Genomic DNA, 19,216 nt, shown 5'->3' with positions numbered 1-19,216 from the left:
TGCTCCTCTCTCAAAGCCCTAAATATGTGCAATTCTCTCTTAAAATTTATCCTGCATCGCTCCACAATTGCCACCGTATCTCTTACGTTTCATTTATCAGTTTACCCAGTTTTCTTGACAGCGTATTTTACACCTCACTTACTCCTGCTTACTCTTCGACCCCACTGTAATCTGCCTTCTGTCTCTGTGATTCTGCTGAAACTGATGGGGAAAGAAAAGAAACTTTTCACTTTGCTTGACCTCTTTGTGGTAGCTGAACTGTTGTGCACTATCTTTTCATTAAAAGTCTCTTGTTTGGGGCTTTTAGGACAGTCCTATGTCTTCGTTTTCCTCCTTACTTCTCTGAGCATCACTTCTCACTTATCTCTCCTGGGTCATCTTCCTCTGTTGGTGATCCCTAGGATAATGTCCTTGTGCCTGTACTCACTCTATACTGCCTCCTGGCCACTTTCAAGCACTCATGCTTCTAACTACCAAAATATTACACTCTAACTACAGAAAATATTATGGTGAATCCCTCATCTTTCTCTTAAGCTTTAGAGAAAGCTGATATATGTGTGTGGGTCTGTGTGTGTGTGTGTGTGTGTGTGTGTGTGTGTGTGTGCACGTGTACCTAAATCTGCCTTCTTGACTTTTCCACCTGGATAACCTGCGGTTCCATGGTGAAAAATAAACTCATAAGCTCCCCGAAAAACCTGTTCTTGCTCCAATATTTCTGTATCTCAGCTGGTAGGGCTTCTGTACTCCAGTCACTCAAGGCAGAAACTTGAGTGTACCCAGATACTCTTTTATGATTTTTCTACCCTTCTCGTGCGAATGGTTTTCACAGTGGAGGTATGAGCTGGACATCCATTGTATTAGTTAGCACAATGCTTGAGAACAGGATAGAAAGAGAATACAAATATGCTCAATAAATGTTTGCCGACAGGACCAATTTCATCCTTCACTTTTCTCATTCAGAAAGCTTTCTTGGGGCTTCCCTGGTGGCGCAGTGGTTGAGAATCTGCCTGCTGATTCAGGGGACGCGGGTTCGTGCCCCGGTCCGGGAAGATCCCACATGCCGCAAAGCGGCTGGGCCCGTGAGCCATGGTCGCTGAGCCTGCGCGTCCGGAGCCTGTGCTCCGCAACGGGAGAGGCCACGACAGTGAGAGGCCCGCGTACCGCAAAAAAAAAAAAAAAAAAAAAAAAAAGAAAGCTTTCTTGGACTGTGTTTGCATGCCCCTTCTTTATGATCCCTAATAATTTCCTCTTTTCTGATCACTTAGTACTTTTGCCCTCTGAATCGTAATTGTGTGCTCAGTTGTTTATAATCTCCTACTAGCTTGAAAGCTAGCCTTCACAGAGCTAGCTTTGGTATCACCGGGGCATAGTAGAGAGCTCAGGAGATACTCAATAAATACCTGATAGCTGAATGACTTAACTTCTTTGCTTGAGCCCTCTGCAAGAAATTGTAAAGGAATGTTCTCCACATTCCTGACCTAATGTTTAGAAAGCATTACAACTGCATTTTACTCCCTTGTGCTCAGCAGCCTGATGATCATAATTTTATAATTTTCAAAAATTGCTTACGTATATATTTAATACTAGAGATACCATTATTCATGAGTATTGAAGATATTCATTTCAAGTCTTTCTAAATTCTCCTGGAAGAAGACACTTAGTTGAATTGTGTTGCGGAACGAGTGTCTTCAGGAAAGACTACTTGATGATAAAAGGAGGTTCAGAACTGCCACTTGTGGCAATAGAAGACAGGAAAGAAACCCAGGAATTATTTCTCTGTATAGTCTTTTGACGCAAAGATAACAGTGGCAGCTTGAGATGGCTGTGCACAATATCAACCTACTTACCAAAAGTTGGTTTTTAATAATTATCAGGAAAGAAAACAGAAGCCAGCCTGTATGTCCAGTTCACCAAATATGTTATATTATTATACGCATCTAATAATCATGGGTGAAATATAATGTATGAAAGTTTGTCCCGTTTATTTGTAATCAGTCTATAGACGAAACAGCTACTATGATCAGTTTTTCTGTCATCAGTTTTTCTTGTAATCACTAAACCTGCCCTAATCTTTTTCCTTCTATACTTTTTATGCCTTAAGATTAAGTTTTATCACTCGACAATATGTATTGATCATCTATGCATATAGTCCTAGGCTAGGCATTTTGGGGTAAGGGTAAATTTTTGCTTGCCATCCAGGAATTCTGAATCCCTTTTGGGGCCAAAAGACATTTACAAATTCAAATTACTTTTTTTTCTTTTTTTTTTACAGCACTCATCTACACTACACCAACGGTAGAAAAGTCAATTGATATAAGATTACTGAGAAGGAAAAGACCATTTTTAATTAGGTTAATCACAGAAAGGATACATTTGATTTTAAGGAAGGAATTCCAGTCTGATAGATGAAGAGTAACAGGTAAAAGGCAGAGGAAAAAAATGGAAGAACTGTGTTTAGAAAATAATAAATCTATAGTAGAGAATGCAAGGATGCTTGTCAAGAAACTAATACCAGAATGCTGCTGTGGCCAGATAGTGAAGTACTTTGAATACCAGAGAGGCTTTTTTCCTTCCCTACCTCACTTCTTCCCTCTCTTCCTCTCATGAGAACTGAGAGTCAGTGTAAGGTTTTTCAAAAGGGGTATAACATGACAGAAATTGGTCTGTGAGAAAGTCAACCCAGCAGCATTCTTCATGATGGACTAGAGAAGGGACAGACAGAAGCAGGGATCCACAGTCCAATAACAAAGTGATAAAGACTGTGAACTAGGATGATGGCTGTGGGCATGAGAAGAATACATGTGAAAGCTACTAGGTAAGAAGTAGAATCCATAAGACCTGGTGACTGATAGAGCACAGAGGTGGCAGAGAAGGAGCAAAGGGCAAGAGAGGAGTCAATCATGACTAGGATGTCAAGTCTTTGAAATTATAACAATGACTCAAATCAATGACAGAAACAAAGGAAGAAATGAGAGCTAGTAATCCTCAAGAAAAGCTTTTGACTTCAACTTGAGAGGAAGAAGGTACAATAAGATGGGGAGGGCAGGGGCATCAAATTGGAAAATGTCCACCAGGACATAGAAAATGATGATGATGAATTAATAGAGAGGTCAGGATTGGAGGTATAGATTTGTGACACATGTACACAGATGTGTTAAGCTGTATAACCAGCAGGCGAGATGAAGTTAGACAGTATACAGCTGATCCTTGAACAACGTGAAGGTTAGGGGCGCCGACACCTGGCACAGTCAAAAATCCATGTATAACTTTGGACTCCCCCAAAACTTAACAACTAATAGTCTACTGTTGTCCAGAAGTCTTACCAATAATATAAACAGCCAATTAATACACATTTTGTATGTTATATGTACTATATATTGTATTCTCACAGTAAAGTAAGAAAGAGAAAAGAAACTGTTATTAAGAAAATCATAAGGAAGAGAAAATACATTTACCGCACATAAATGTATTTTCCAAAAAGATACACGTATAATTGGACCCACACACTTCAAACCTGTCCTGTCCGATGGTCAACTGTACTCATATTTGGCAGTATAACCTTGAGAGGAGAAGAGGCCAAAGAGTATACTCATATTTAGGAAGTTAGAGAAGAAGGAGAGAAGGGAGTAAAGTTAATGGTGAAAAAGTCAGTTAGTGGGATAAGAGCCAAAACAGCATAATGAATGGAAGTAGCGAGCAGAACATAATAGTCACGTTCACGGATGCTGAAGTCACAAGGAATGGTTTCATATTCATGTTATCTAAGGCCCAGCCAGAGGACCTTAAATAATTTTCTAAGCTTCACTTTTTTTATCTCCAAAAATAAGACAGTAGTAATACCCACCTCTCAGAGCACTCATCACCACCTGACATGTGACAGATTTGTTTCCTTGCTTATACGTTTGTTAACTTGGTGTCTCCCCACTAGAATGCAAGCTCCATTGTCTAGTCTCAATTGTTTTCAGCTCTTTAGAAGATGAGACACTGGATGCTTCTTTGCTCTCCACTCTGGGCCCCAGATGCCAATTCTGGGGCCACAGGAGAAATCCTACTCAACCACATGCTGCACATATCCAGTTTTTAGCATAGGGACTAGCACAGAATAAGTGTTCAATAGCTGATATTATTTCTTTTGTCAAGAGAAGAAAATTCCCAAAAAGATGTCAAGAGGCCAATAAGATTTGTGAATAAAGAGGTTGTGATAACTTTTTTTCCCCACAGAATTATTATAAACATACTATTCAGCAGAATTAAATGATTATCTCTGGTGACTCCTTCCCTCTTTCCTGTTTTTCTTCCCCTCGATCCATCCTTTCTTTCCTTCCTCTCTTCATTCATTTAAACAGATATTTACTGAGCACTTATTATAAACCAGGCACTGTTTTAGATTATGAGTATGGTAGCAACGAAGAGACAAAATCCTTGCCCTCATTAGAGTTTAGATTTAAATTGGGGGAGAGAGACATTAATCATGATAAATAAGTGAAAACGTATGTTAGATAGTGGTAAGTGGTAGGAAAAAAGAAGGCAGAGAAGAGGAACGGAGAGTCCGGGTGGGGGTGTGTTGCCATTTTAGGTTAAATACCTGAAGGGCCTGAGGGAGAAAGTCATGCCAGTCCTGGGAGCCGAGCTCCACAGACGAGCCAGCACATGCCGTGGCCCCAATATGAGTGGCTGCCAGTGTGCTCGGTGAAGACACTGTAATGGTGACATTAGTCGGCAGTGATATCAGAAAGGTAAGTGGGAGAAACAGGATGGAAAGGTGCTGACTGGAGGGCCAGTAGGTCATCTTAAGGATTTCGCCTTTTACTCTGATATGGGACGCCATTAGGGAATTCTGAACTTAAGGATGTCATGATCTGACTTCCTTTCATTTTTCATGGATCTTTCGAGAGAAGAATGTAAGGGGATGGCAGGAATGGGAAAAGGAAGAAAGCCAGGACACCTTTCAGATAACTAATAGCACACCTAAAAGATGATGGTGGCTTGAGCAGGACTGAAGGTAGGAAGCTGGGGAGAGGTAGCCTGATTCTGAAGGATTTGCTGATCCTGCTGCGTGTGGAGACAAAAGCAAAGGGAGGAGTCAAGGATGGCAGTTACGTTGTTGGCCTAAGCAACTGGGTACAAGGAGTTGCCATTTACTGGGGCACAGTTGACAGCAGGAAGGGCGGATGGGGTTGAGGAACAGGGGCTCAGTTTGGCTATGTTATGTTTGGTATGCAGCCTGCGTGTGTGAGAAGATGTGGGGAGGCAGCTGGATGCATGGCTTTGGAGTTGAGGGGCGAGGTCTTGGCTGAAGCTGTACACTTGGGAGTGATCAGTGTATTTTACAGGGGAATACAGCATGAGTAATCATCCACTCATTCAGCCACCATTGAGTATCTGCTGTATGCTATCAAAAGAGCCAGTTAACAAATTCTCCCACTGGGAAGTACAGGACAGATGATACTCATTTAATTATTCATTCAACAAATATTCACCTAAGCATTGTGCTAGATAAGCTCTAGAGACAAAGATCTAGAGACAAAAAGAGCTGGGTTTGAACCCTAGCTCTGCAGTTACTATTTGGACTTGGGTAATAAGGTTAAAAATATTCTAAGCTTGTTATGTGTATTAATTTATTTAATCTGTACACCAAATCTATGATGTAGATATTATTATCCCTATTTTACCGATGAGAGAACAAACTTAAGATAAGTTTAAAAGGACGAGTAAGAAAGTGGGGTCTAGGGTCTCAATTCAGAAGAGCTGGCTGAAAAATCTCAACCCTGAAAACTAGTGCTGTAAACCTGGAGGAGTTACTTGACTTCTCTGTGGCTCAGTTTCCGAGCAATGAAATGATAGTAGCAAGAGCCACTTCACAGTGCTGCAGAGAGGATGATGGTGCAGTAACACAGATCGAGAACCTAGCACGGTCTTAATATATAATAAAAACTCAATATTAACTCATTTTATCAACTCACTGTTTTTTTGTTTTTTGTTTTTTTGTTTTTTTTGGCTGCACTGCATGGCTTGTGGGATCTTAGTTCCCCGACCAGGGATCGAACCCAGGCCCACAGCAGTGAAAGCCCCGAGTCCTAACCACTGGACAGCCTGGGAATTCCCTCTCTTTTAAATACTTGAAAAACTAAAAATAAAAAAGATATTCTTGAATCCCAAGCAATAACAATGACCTGCAACTTTTCCCTCTGAGGTTCTAAAATAAAACATGTTGTTTGCACGTTTAACTGGCTTTCAGACAGAGGGTTAGAGAGGAGGAACAGTAATGCCCAAGGTCAAGGCATACAGTTAAGACTAGTATGTATAAGAGGCAGCACTAAATATCTTGTAATGAGATTCAGGGAATCTCCAACTGGTTCCTAGGTCAATACTTGGGCAATAGAGTTGATATTTTAGGTATCTCGGTGCATCTAATCAAGTGGTACTTGCCCTTAAGGTATTTATTACCTGGGCTCTAGAGTATGGTGAATATTAAATACTGAGATCCATAGATAAAAGTAATAATTCTTAACAACAAATTCTTCTACCGTTTCTGGAAAACAGAAGAATGAATAGGACACAGGCTACACAAACTACCTACCTGGAGAGACTTCAGTATTGTATATACTGAGTATAAGGCTTTGATAAAGTTGTAGCCTTCTTGGGTTGGCAGCTGTGTCTGTCCTAATTCTAGTATGCCCTCAGTAAGCTACCAGATCTTAACCTGCACAAGAAAAGTGCCACTCATTGCAACAGTTATAACAGGAAGGGAAAGCAAGTTGATGGGATGGATTTAAAGTGTTGCAGGCCACTGAATCACTAACTACCTGGTGAGGGCACGTAGAGAAATGTCATTCTAAACAATGCTGGTACAGTGAAGCCATATTAATGAAACAGTTTTGAAACATGAAGGCTATTCATAAGGATTTTAAAAAATCTTCTGATTTCCTTGGGAAATCTAAGTCAAACATAGGAATCTTCCATTAATGATTTTCCATTATTTTACTTGTGGGTTTTATTTCCCAGTGGTGCATTTATTTAAGAGGCTGTTATCACTTGATGTTTTCAATCCTATTATCTACTCACAGGCACCATAAATATACTGAGATATAAACAAAATAAAAGGCGGCCAAGAAATGGCATTCCACTCAATGCTGGGGGCTAACAAATAATATAATCTTCTACTCTGAAACATGTTTCTTAGCATTTCGAATACCCAATTTATTTTTAATGTCCATCAAATAAACAAAACTAGAGTAGCTGTATCAACACAATGCTAGAAAAAAATAAGTGGCATAGATTATGATTTGGAGAATTTTTTTGGAATCAGACAAGAGCATGAGAATAAATCATTTAGAGAATTAGCTGTGTTCTGGGCTTCATTAGTTCTAATTATCCCCCAAATACACTCAGCAGAATGCACTTGGGTCAGCTGGGACCGACACACAATAGAGCAGACAACTTATAAACTCCTCAAAGCACAGAAAGAGTTCATAAAACAACTGCTTGTGCATTTAGATTCATGTGATAACACCTCTTATTGCATAAGCCACCAGATGAAACAGATGGGGCAGCTCTGCACTTGAGAACGTTTCTTTTGTAAAAGCACCGGACTTCCTTATTCTCCATTCAAGACACAAACTGCAAGAAAGCTAAATCTGAGGCAGGCTGTCTTTGTGTTTTATTGCCTAGATGTCACAGCAATAGTAAATAAAGTATTAATAAAATATCTTCATTTGGGAAAAAAAACGTTGGCAAACAAAAACCTGTGCCTATACTTAAGAGAAATTTAAGGCTCTAAAATAACACACTCACCAAAAAAGATAATAGATATATATTTTTTACAATGCATAGTAAAATCATTTAGGAAACTTATAGATTCCATCTGTAGACAAAAATTTTGTTGACAAAGCAAAATTGATAAATATGTCAAAATATGTAAAGTACAAACTTAATATAAAATGGGGGTTATTAGATATATATTTTGATAAGGCATGAAAAACTAGTATTAGAATTTCAAGTGTTTGGCAAAAAAAACAAACACAACAACTATCCCAAGGCTGTGGACTATGTAATCTATTGATTTAATCTATCCACAGACCTTATTAAGTAGATCAACCTCTTAGTATACCTAGGCTGAACAAAAACAGTAAGTTCACTGTAACTAAATTCTGTTTGGCTATGGATGTTCTATGTGTGGCCTAGGACAAATTTGAAGAAAGAATTGTTATGCTTAATTCATATTCAAAACAATAGCACATAACTTATTCTAAGTCAAACCATGGAAAAAATAGCTAAAAATAGTAAGATAAAATGAGCTGGATAAATTAAAAGAAGTCATGTACTTAGGACCCCAGTAACGTATGTTTAAACAGATGAGATATTTGTTGACACGCAGCTTAGCAACTGTCAACAGGGTTACGGAGTTTCCCCCAAAAAGGGAATAATGGCCTTGTTTCACTTAACAGAGGCCTTTCTCTACTCTGTATTCTCCAGCCCACTTTGGGAGTTATGAATTCTAGGCACCACACTTGAAGGAAATGATGTACAAAAATGGATCCTGAATGATGAGGTGCTGTAGGTGTGATGTCTGAAAGGCCAGAGCATATTCAATTTGGTATCACTTTTTTTAAAGACTGGCAAGATCATTTTAAGGTCTTTTATTTTTTTTATAGAAAGATTTATTTATTCAATTCTTTATTTATTTTGGCCACGCCGCTCAGCATGCAGGATCTTAGTTCCCCTACCAGGGATCGAACCCATGCCCCCTGCACTGGAAGCGCGGAGTCCTAACCACTGGACCGCCAGGGAATTCCCTCAATTTGGTATCTTAAATTCTGAATTTAATGGACTTGTTCCTGTTAAAGGGGCAAGTCTATACAGACGGCACCAAAAGGTGAAAGTGTCAAAAAGAGACTTTTGTTTCAATATTAGGAAGAGCTTTTCTAACAATTAGAACTGTCTGTATGTGCAAGTATCCATCTGAGTAGATAATGAATTTCTCATCAACGGGGATAAAAACAGAGGCTGGATGAGCATTCCTTAGGAGTGTCAAACAGAAGATCCAGACAATTAATGAGGAGGCTTGCATTACATTTTCCTCTAAAGTCTTCTCCTGCTCTGACATAAAATGTCTTCTTGTGAGGCAGAATTAGTTTGTAATTCCTAGCACTAACTGCTTGGTACATTTTAATAAAATGTTCACTATAGGGCTTCCCTGGTGGCGCAGTGGTTGAGAGTCCGCCTGCCCATGCGGGGGACGCGGGTTCGTGCCCCGGTCCGGGGGGATCCCACGTGCCGCGGAGCGGCTGGGCCCGTGAGCCACGGCCACTGAGCCTGCGTGTCCGGAGCCTGTGCTCCGCAACGGGAGAGGCCACAGCAGTGAGAGGCCCGCGTACCGCAAAAAAAAAAAAAAAAAAAAAAGAAAATGTTCACTATAAATTCTTCATAGTTTTTATATACAGTGGAATACTTACAACGTATTAAGCATTAGTACTGACTAGTAATTATAAATAATTCTATAAAATACATAAAGGTAAAGCATTTAGAACATAATCAGATGTATCACTGATAAAAATCCTTATACTGTAGTATCTGTACCAAAGAAAAGTTCAGCGAGGCATAAAGACAGTTGGTGTTCGGATAGCTTTCTTGGAAATGACTGTATTTAAATTCATGACAAAAGGGAGTTTTCGATGTGTCTTGAGCTAAGATGTATAGCATTATGGCTTATATAACTCAGTAATGTCACAGAGTAAAACTGTATGTATAAAAAATGTATACAGATACTTCAAGTAATTGTGGAAGAATTATTTCTCATCATTTTTATATAGGTATATCCCATTAAACTTAGGTTTTGCAATGAAGTGGTTCCTTAGGTGAATTAGTCCAAGTTGATATTTATTAAATAGTATATGTATATTTCCTAAGTAGTTTCTCCCTATGAGATAGATCGATATATTATAAAGTAAAAATTGATAACATAAAAAGTGTCTCAATATTTACTTAATTAAAAACCTCCTATAAAGAACGTAATCTTTAGAACTCATCAATCATACTCTTAATGTAAATGTAAGCCCGTAGTTTCTTTTCAGAATAACACTTACATCCTAGTAGCAGTTGCCAAAATTATTTCTGGGTGTAGACAGGACACACGTATGCACTCATGCATACATACTTACACATATACATACAGCTCTGCAGTATACAGTCTAGATACTATAGTGCCTATAGGAGTCGCAGTCAGACAGACCTAGTTTTGCAATTACTTTTGTGACCCTTGGTAAGACATTTAACCTTTCTAAACGTCAGTCTCTTTATTTGTAAATGTGAACTAACACTTCTTGTGAAGATAGAAGGAAATTAAATGCTCATTAAGTATTGGTCCCCATTCCTTATCACCCATCTCTCAACTCACAGAATTTTAAGTATCAAATGAATAAATGCATATAAAAGTATTTTGTAAATCAAAAAGAATGTTGCAATTGTAAAGTATCACCTCATTTAATAATTAAGGCAACTTATCTCCCTGTATTACATTATGGCTAACGGCGTTCATTAATGTTTTGAATAATCTGTGTAGTATATGGATCATAATATAATAACAAATTTCTACAGCACAAATTAACAACTTAAAACAAAAGCTCAAGTTTGAGAACAGAGAAAACTATCATCAGTAAACAACTACCCCCCTAAATCATTTTGGAATAATCCATAGAATTTTAAAGAAATAATTTACCATTTATTTGGAACAGGCTGGGCCTATACACATAGCAGAACAGAGGCTTTACCACGCAGCTGAAGAGAAGGAAAAAAAAATTTTTTTCCCTCAAAATTTCACCAGCCTATTTTCTCACCCAAACAATCTGGATAATTTTCTCAATAATTCACACTTCTTGAGTTATATTCAGCGTTCAGATACACACTCTAGTGTAGTTGTGAAGTATATCTTTCCTAGACTTTCTGATGTAAGAAGATTATAGCATTCAATGGTAAAGCAATATAAATTATACAAAAATTGGAAACATTTTTTTTAAAAGTCAGTGTAATTTGATATTGTTCTGATTTTTTGTTTTTAAAGATACAGATATTGAAACTATCACAGCTGATAATTTTATTCTGACATGAGTTTAAAAGGTTAAGTTACTATCTGAAGAAAGGTAATCTGGTTGCCTTTCACGGCAGCCTGCAAGCTCCGCAATCTGCATAGAGAGGGGCATTTGTCATCATTAGCTGAGCTGTGACAGCTGGCACCCAGGGTGTCCCAGAATCAAGGAGTAGCAGAGACACTCTTGGTTTAGGTTGCCATTAAGTGTAGTAGGTTTCTTGTGGATCAAGTATATTTTATGAAAAGCTTTGTGATCTAACTAACAACAGTGAACATATTTGGATTTTCCATAACATGGGTAATACAATGATAGCACATAATTAGCAGGTTGCCTCTAGACAACAAGATGCCAGATTACAGTATGAATAAATATCTACTGCCACTTAGAGAAGGAGAATTGTTTCCAGCACCCAAATAGTTCCAGCAGAGTGTTTTGTTTTTTCAAGGCTGCATTAGGGTGATCAATTGATTAAGTACATTTAAGGAAACAGATTGAAGATAGAAAGGATAGTTCTCAGATATATTTTAAATTTGGTTGTAAACAATGCACAATGTCTCAGGGGTGAACTCAAGTACACGCACTCAATATAGTACACATCTTTTGATGACATGAATATGAAAATTAAAATCATTTGCACAGATGCAATCTGCCAACTGTTGGAGGTGTATGTAGTTGATAATATATATTTAAAAATATTCCTCGGCAAAAGTTTAAAATCAGAATCTTTCTACCAAATGAGTGCTACCCACCATGGATCTGAAATAGTGGTGATTAATATATCTAGAAAATAATTTTTTTAATTTTAACATTTTTACGTATAGTACAAAACTATATAAAGCAAAAGAAAGTTTAAATCAAGAAACAGGTTGATCAGATCTTTGAAAAATAAGAAGACTACAATCCTTTAAAAAATCATCAATGCTTGGAAACATAATCAATAACACTAGGTTTTATATTATTATGTAAACTAGTTTTCCACAAATAAAACTAATTTTTGTGTTAATGTAAAATCTATGCAAATACATGCAGTCATTTATCAGGAAAGCTGACAAGCATTCCATATTGGAGGGGGAAATGAAACTGCCTCAAGAATAGAGGCAATTAATTATTTCTGTATTTTTTCTTCTTCTGTCTTGAGGCACAAAAGTTATCCATCCAGTTAAAACAGCAAATGAAATAAAGAGATTTTTTTTTTTATTTAAACACATATGGCTTTTGCCTGCAATACTGATCACCACAAGGTCTACAGATGCCCGTGGCTAAATTGTACACTGGCAGATGCACACAGGGGAAAACTGTGCTAATGCAGCGTGGAAAGCAAAACAAATGAAGAACTGAATTTGCTAGTAAAAGGGGAAAAAACAACAACAACAACAACAACAACAAAACCCAAACCAAAAAACCCCACACTCCCCCCCCACCCGTGAGTTATGCAATTTGCTTATCAAATACAGGTTCACGCTGCAAAAAATTTAACCTTGGCCTGTTGCAAAAAAAGTGAAAACAGTTTTAAGTACGTGAAGGTGTTTTTATGTATACACATGCATATGATGTATGCGAGTGACTGAGCAATATATTTTTACTTTCACAGGCAGAATGACAAGTAATGTTTAAACTTCTCAATTTTGCAATTAAAAGCTCATGACATTCAAAACTGCCATAGTATATATGACTGGATAAATACTGTTGGAAATTCCAGTTATTACTACTTTAAAAATCCATTTAGCTGCAATCTCTTAAGGTATTATTGAAAACTGTAAGGGTTATTATAGAACAATCTGGCAGATGTGATATTAAATCCTGGTGGCAACAAGAATCCTATATTTAGTGGATGTTTCCTTTTAACAGGTTAACATAAAAAATGTATAGAGGTCAATTCAATCGTTTACTATCTGAAACACTCTGTGTGTGTGTGTGTGTGTGTGTGTGTGTGTGTGTGTACATACAGCCTACATGCACAGGCTATTTTGCAAAACATAAAAAGAGTGTATTGCCTAAAAATGGTTTAAGATTATTAAGAAAACAATAACGTCTTTCTTAATAGGCCTGTAAGCATGCATAACATTAAAATTCCTATTATAATTGTCAAATAAAAATATAAAACAGAAAGCATTTAAATAATTTTGTATTTTTATATCTTGGAGGAAGAACAGAGAAGACTAGTTGTACTATTGCAAGTTGTAAAAAGGCAAAATACTTGAAAGGGTTTCATTATCAATGAATATGTTTGCACTACTATAATTTAAGAATTCTTCGTTTGGAGTATTTATAACCATCTAAATTTAAATGACAATGTATATTTATACAAAATTAGGATTCGAAGCATATGTTCCAAGAATGTGTATATATTAATTAATATTAGCTCTAATAAACTCCTTGGCCTTGTCCCCCACCATTCAAAGGGAGGATTAATTTACTGAAAATGTAAAGTAAAATGTAACTTAAATACTGAGAGGAGATTTATTTCTCTAACGACATAAAGCTAGTAACATTACAAATATTGCTAACTTACATGAGGAACCCCCGTTTCTTAATACGTATTTTGATGTACAAACTGTAAACTATATTCCTAAATCTAATACATATATTTATGCAAGCATAACAAATATAACCAGTTCCTTTGAAAATGAATCCTTTACCAAGCATTTAACGTCACATATTGAAATGAAACAACTTTCATGTAAAATAAAAACTGTGAACCTATTGCTTGTACATCTGAAGTAGCATTTTACATTTTGCCTCTACTTTGGTGCTCTCTGATTAAAACTGGTCTTAAATTAGAAGCATGATAAAATAATAAGTTCTAGGGGGATAACTAAAGGTGCTTATAGTCTAAAGTTTTTTGGATATAAACCTAAAACACCCACTTATAAATGAATCATAACATTTACAAATTAAAAAAATAAAATAGGGGCATGAGGAAACTTTTTTTGTGTCCATGGAAATGTTCTATGTCCCAGATGTTACATGACTGTACACATTTGTCAGAATTCATAGACTGGACCATTCACATTGAAAAATCATAGACTAGATCAGTACTGTATGCAAAACATAGATAATGAACCTGACTTTAATAATAAATAGATTTCACATAAAAATAAAATAATAAAGCTATACCTTTTTTTTCACTGAGTTCACAAGTTTTTTTCAGAGACACTATGTCTTACAAACTCTACGCTCTTCATGCTTTTAATTTGATCTAGATGTTAAGAAAATAAACAAACATATCTAGATTAAAAAGTGTTAACTTATTAGTCTTTTGACTTGACATTTTTGACAAATCATATGGGAAAATTGCGCTTTCAAGAAGTAGTACACATAGGTACACTGAAATGTGTATTATTAGAATCGTGAAAATAATCATACGTAGTGGAAATTAAATATTATTTAGGTGATCTATTCTCAGAAAATGTTTATAATCTATAACTATATGTAAAGTTATAAAGGAAATTCCTATTCATAAACAGATATCTATCTTTTTCTAAAGGGATTTATTTTATCGCATATAATATATGTGATAAAGGTAATAGGTTTTTATTACTGTAATTATCCTTTTAAATTATTACTTACTCCAGTTACTGATCATTAAAAAAAAAAAATCCTAGCTTAGAGGAATTACTTTGCTCATTAAAAAATAAGCTCTGAAACTGTAAATTAGGAACAGGAAATGTTATTTTAGACATGTAGTCACTGGAAGCTGATTATCTACTAGATTCTGTACTCTAGTCTCAAGGTTATGTCGAATATTTTCAGTGGCTTAATCACATACTGTCTGGGATAGTAATGAGACCTATGCAGTCCTGGATGACCCACTACAGACATACAGATTAACAGACACTAATCACATCTGATTCCATTGTTTTCTCTAAGTGCAATAAAACTGTACGGTACTAAGAGTACTAAAGATGTAGTCACATATGCAAAAGTCTATAAATCCATGTTAGTAATGGGTTAAGGAATACCTAGTTTTCATATATTCACATAGAAAAGAATCACACGAGCCCATTTATCCTGTCACAATATGTCTATAATATCCAAATTAAAAACATAAGCTGAAATCTAGTAAAATGAATTTAAATTTTACAGATTATAAAGATAACAGTGCCTTTCTAAAGGGTCAGTGGGGAATTGGAATACTGGAATCAATACTTCCTCCATAATACTCAACAAATGATTGATTGACCCCAATATCCTTAAATGTTTGGAAGGGATTAGAGATCAGGAATGATTGTGAACAATAAGAAAATCTTTCGGTTGACAACCGTGCCCCTCAAATTGGTTAGTTTACAGATGCAACTTAAAATGTCCTGCACCCACTGTGTATACATTCAAATGAAGTGAGGAAAGAGAGACAATTATCTAAATAACCCAGGCTTTACATTTCTTTTTTCTACCAAAAGAAAGGTTTTGGCCAGAGTTATCCAGAATCACCTAAAATCTGCAAAGCTAGCAGTGGTGAGAGTTCTTGTAAAGTACCCTTCCAACTTCCATTTTTAATCTCAAAGTTACTTTCTTTTCAACATTTATTAATACCAATAACAAATTTACTAAGCAAAACTGTAGGAAAAAAAAATACTCCCTACTACCAACGTGACTATATTATCATGTACTAGGGGGATAAGGAAAACTGAGGCAACAGTCTTGAATATTCAAGTGAAGAATTAAGAAAATAATTTTTAAAACTTAACCACAATTATCAGGATGCTCTGGTTAAAGAAATAAAAGAGTTTAAATTGTGCAAACAGTGACCTCAATTCTCTGCTCTACTTTGTCATAAACCTGATATTAAAATATGAAATAATTATTTTAAGAACTCATTGAAACTTTTGAAGCTTTCAAGCTATTTTGTTTTAAGTGTTCTTATACAAGGAGTCACAACAGGAAGAAAGGTATAGATGCCATCAAGTTAGATTACCAGAAAAACTCCCTCTATTTTACTTTATTTAATGTGACACATAAAGAAAACTCTGCACAAATATCTGTCTTTAATTTCTCTAGTGTAAGAAAAGAAATATATTGTGTCTGGCAGAATGAAACAGATGCAATAGCCCGGGTGCATTTAAAAAAAAGAAGACAGGGGCAGAAATCAGATGCGTACAATGAGCCTTCAAAGCCACTCCAGCAGTAGGGATAAATAATTTAATAAACTCGACTTCATATTCTTTTTATCTCCCCAGTGTAATAAGCACATATTAAAAAATAAAACTTTAAATTCATGAATACCTGTGAATAGAATAGCAGCCAGCACATAATGAAAAAACATAAAACAATATCTATGTGAGCATTTAACGTGTGTGCATACATATCCTCTAACAGATACATTTTTCCAGATGAAAGGTCACAATTGCTTAAATTTATGAACAGGCAATTCACATTTAAATTAGGTTTTTTAAAACACAGAAACCTTGCATTCCTACATTTCTCAACATAATAGAGTTTTTCTTTAACCTAATGAGGTGCCTGTTTGCACATTACTTTCTGTGTCCCATATAAATTATGTAGGTTTACAGAAGGGAGGGATAAGTTACCTAGCAATTAGCACTTCAGGAAAAATTATTTTGCCATTGTTATTTTGAATGCTTGAAAGTGTTAAGGATCACAATATTTAATTATTTTAGATGCATTAATAGTCCTAAAATTTATGATAATGGTATGCTTGTGACTTTCTTCCATTTTTTTCATAATTGCACATTTTAAATCAAGGCTGCCCAATCCCACTAATGGGCATATACTCTGAGGAAACCATAATTCAAAAAGAGACATGTGCCACAGTTTTCACTGCAGCACTACTTACAATAGCCAGGACATGGAAGCAACCTAAGTGTCCATTGACAGATGCATGGATAAAGAAGATGTGGCACAAATACACAATGGAATATTACTCAGCCATAAAAAGAAACAAAACTGAGTTATTTGTAGTGAGGTGGATGGACCTAGAGTCTGACGTACAGAGTGAAGTCAGAAAGAGAAAAACAAATACCGTATGCTAATGCATGTATATGGAATCTAAAAAAAAAAAAAAAAAGGTACTGATGAACCTAGTGGCAGGGCAGGAATAAAGACAGAGACATAGAGAATGGACTTGAGGACAAGGGTTGGGGGGAAGGGGAAGCTGGGGTGAAGTGAGAGTAGCACTGACATATATACACTACCGAATGTAAAACAGATAGATAGTGGGAAGCAGCCGCACAGCACAGAGAGATCAGCTCGATGCTTTGTGACCACCTAGAGGGGGGGGATAGGGAGGGTGGGAGGAAGACGCAAGAGGGAGGGGATGTAGAGATGTATGATATGGGGATGCATGTATGCATATGCCTGATTCACTTTGTTGTGTGATAGAGGCTAGGGCAGTATTGTGAAGCAGTTACACTCCAGTAAAGATATATTTAAAAAAATAAATCGAGGCTGCCTAATAAACTAAGTAAATGGAATGGAAAAGTCAAGTCGGTTAGACCTTAAAATCCCAAATACCACTCAAACGTAAGCATCTCAAACTGTCATTAAATCCTAGGATTCTTGGGGTTTTTTCCTTCAATTAGGTCAGTTTTCTTCAATTATCATTCTATTATTAGCTCATGTCAAAGATGTCTGAACAGCATACCAATGAAAACAATTAAGCATTTATATCCTAAAGCATGGGACACACGCAAGCTTTCATTCTAGTACTGACCACTATGATTATATTTATAGTAAAAAAAAAATAATATAAATAAGACTGGTGTCATTAGAGTTGTTTTATGAACTCTTCACAGAAGTAAATAAAGCGATTTTAAGCTATCTCCGTGTATTACACAATCATATAAAATAACTAGTTCAATAGCTCAAATGATATTTTTTAAAAATTACTATAAAATAGTTAAATAAGTTGCTCCCACAAAACAAGTCTATCTCCAAAGCCTAGATGTAAATCAGCAGAACTACACAAAAATGTACTGTATACTCTCCATAGGTCATTTCAACAACAACAACAGCCAAAATTAAGGGATAGAAAGCACACTCAGAATAGTTTAATTTTCCCTTCAACAATGAGAGGTGCCTGACATCGCTGAAAGCATCAGCTACAGAAGGCAATTCGTTTCACGTGTTCAGTGTAATAGAAAATCACTGTATTGCAGCAACAAGCGCTACTTGCGCTTAAGTATTATCCTAGGGCGCCCAGTTCACCCACAGTGATAAGGACGGGTGCCTGAGTCCTATGCTATGTAAATCACTGTCAGCTCCCTGCGTAAAGGGTGCTGAAGGAAGCAGCTCAGAAAACACAGTCCCAGCGTCCTTGAAACCGAATGACTTCACTTCCCGGGAACACTCTAGGACTAACGAGTTTCTTAGTCCTTTTCTCACCATCCATTTTCTTCTTCAAAGTGCAAATCGTTAGTGAAAAGGCCCTGGTTACACCAATTAGTTTGCACGAAGTGCTCTGGCGTTTAGCTTTGCTTTAACCCAATTAAGCCGCACAGTGAGCCTCGAAGATGCGCCACCTGCGCGCCTGGCTCCAGCGCGGCTGCCCGGCTCCCCTCGCGTCCTTCCAGTTAGACCCACCCGGACGGCCGCGCCACGGTCCCCCGAACGGCCCTGGGACCTCTGCGTCCCAGGCTGCCTCCCCTCCTCGACAATCGGGGGCACCTGCAGGTGGCCCAAGAAATCGAGGGGCCAGGTCTCTACCGAGCCACTCTGACCTGAACCCAAGGAAGAGCGCGCGGGGCGCAGGGGCCCGCGGCCGGCGACCAGAAAGCGCGGGCTCGGTCGCGACCACACGTGGGCCCGGGCGGCGGCCGGGCATGGGGTCGCGAGGGCAGAGAACCTGGCCTGGAGAGGACGTGGAGAAACCTGGGACACTAAGTAGCGTTTTAAAATAATCCATACGCAGGCACACACACCAAAGCCTGCCTATGGGACGTGGAGCAGAGATAGGAAGGATGGGCCGCGAGTGCAGAGCAGCGGGAGAGAGGGGGCCAGCGGGAAGCACGCAGGACCTGCCCTGAGTGGGGACATTGGTGGCTTTTCCCCAGAGACCACGGCACATCTTCGCCTTCCTGGCCGCAGGTTCTCCGGCTCTGATTTGCCTCCTCTTCCTCCTCTTCCAACTGCCAAAAGGTAGCAACGCGGTCAGCCGCATCGCCGGCAAAGTG

At 37.5% G+C, this 19,216-nt stretch overlaps 1 protein-coding gene across 8 annotated transcripts in view; it reads right to left on the bottom strand.

Annotated features, from left to right (window-relative positions):
* NBEA (neurobeachin) overlaps positions 1–19,216 on the bottom strand; it is a 594,993-nt gene that overhangs the window by 180,489 nt on the left and 395,288 nt on the right. The window lies entirely within an intron of this gene.

Source organism: Kogia breviceps, chromosome 16 (assembly GCF_026419965.1).
Source record: "Kogia breviceps isolate mKogBre1 chromosome 16, mKogBre1 haplotype 1, whole genome shotgun sequence".
In the NCBI taxonomy this organism is placed as follows: domain Eukaryota; kingdom Metazoa; phylum Chordata; class Mammalia; order Artiodactyla; family Physeteridae; genus Kogia; species Kogia breviceps.
This window is presented reverse-complemented; position numbering and strand designations above follow the sequence as displayed.